The sequence below is a fragment of the Coregonus clupeaformis genome, chromosome 27, assembly GCF_020615455.1.
Source record: "Coregonus clupeaformis isolate EN_2021a chromosome 27, ASM2061545v1, whole genome shotgun sequence".
NCBI classification, from domain to species: domain Eukaryota; kingdom Metazoa; phylum Chordata; class Actinopteri; order Salmoniformes; family Salmonidae; genus Coregonus; species Coregonus clupeaformis.
The window spans coordinates 1636191-1637947 of NC_059218.1; positions in this window are offsets into that span (position 1 = coordinate 1636191).

Sequence of the window (1757 nt, forward strand, 5' to 3'; positions counted from 1 at the left end):
TGTCATGCAATAAAATGCAAATTAATTACTTAAAAATCATACAATGTGATTTTCTGGATTTTTGTTTTAGATTCCGTCTCTCACAGTTGAAGTGTACCTATGATAAAAATTACAGACCTCTACATGCTTTGTAAGTAGGAAAACCTGCAAAATCGGCAGTGTATCAAATACTTGTTCTCCCCACTGTATATGGAACAGAGCTGTGTTGCCTTTGGTAGGCATTTTTCTGTCAGTTGTATCTTTTAGTTATTTAATGTAGATTACAGTATGGATTGATGTAGTAGAAATCATGTACAAATGTTCGGGGGACTGTCAACTTGATTGAAATAGGTGTTTTGTTATTCATATTCTGTTTTTCTTCATGTCTCCTCTCTACCAATCAGAGCTTTGAAGATTTCATTGGAGTGTCTGTGTGTAGTATTGGTCCTACTTCATGTTCCAGCCTACAGAAATACTCCTCACATTTGAGAATATGTTTTACAACATAACAAAACGACTATAGCTGAGACGTGTTTATAACCCAGAAAAATTTAATGTAACCGTAAATGTAACCGTTTATGTTTATAGAGAATATACTGTAGTTGTATTGCTTAGGCCATGTTTTGAAATCCAGGTGTAAAGATGTTGGGACTGGCTACTACAGGGGAGTAAACACAAGGCATCACAGATCATCAGTGTGTAAAAGTTAGGAGGATGAGGATGAGGAGACAGTGAAAGGGGAATGGAATCGTGGACACAATAGAAACGGTTTGTATTTCCATTTAACATGGTTATAGGTATTGAGGTCTTCTGTGGATATGAAGTTGTTTTGTCCAGTATTCTCAAATCCATCATCAACACTCTGGACATTAGGATGGAGAGGTCCATACAAGACAAATGATTTACTGTGCATCTTTATGGAAACATGGAGAGAAAGACCAGAACACTTCTTTAAAACTGGCCCAATTGAAACTTTCTGAAGAGAGAGAAAAAACACATGCTTTGTACAGACACAGCTCTGGTATACGAAATATAAAGAACCATGTGGGGTGGTTGCTCAGCCAGTGCCCCAAGACGAGGGGCTGCATCTGCGGTGTGAATTTCTGGGATGGGCCGGTGAGCCTAACATTGTATGGAACGACGTTGACAAACTGATCTACCTAACTGGACCTCCAGAGCCAGACTGTTATCCCTGCAGGTGCTTTTTCAGTGGACTGACAGAGAGGCACTGGAAGGCTGATGGCCTCTATGTTATCAAAATACATGTTGTAAAGAAAAGGGGTCGGTTCCTCTATAAAACTACTGTTCAACAGCAGCTCATCAAGTACCTGATTGAAGCAAAATTCGATATTCCAGGTAAGAACTTGTATTTTGCTCCTGAAACTAAACCATGTACAATAATCATGCAATGGCCCTTAATTGCATTGATTGTTAAATAAAATAAACCCTTATCAGATAAACCACACAATTCTTAGTTCTTGTGATATAAGCTTTTGCTCATGTGTTTAATTTGTTTTCTGAATGTGATGCGCCGACAACCGAGGTGGAGACAATCAAGACATGATTTAACAAAAAGTATTATTATTTTAGTTATTATTATTATTAAATTGTTTTAATTATACAAGGTTATTTTGATATTGTACACGTTAGCAGCTAAAAGCTGAATTGCAGTATAAAGACAAAAAATTAAGAAAATAAATATGATTTAGAGGGAAATGAACAGCGATGGATGAAGGGTTGATTGTTTGGGATGAATGGAGTGGAGGAGGAAGCTTCAA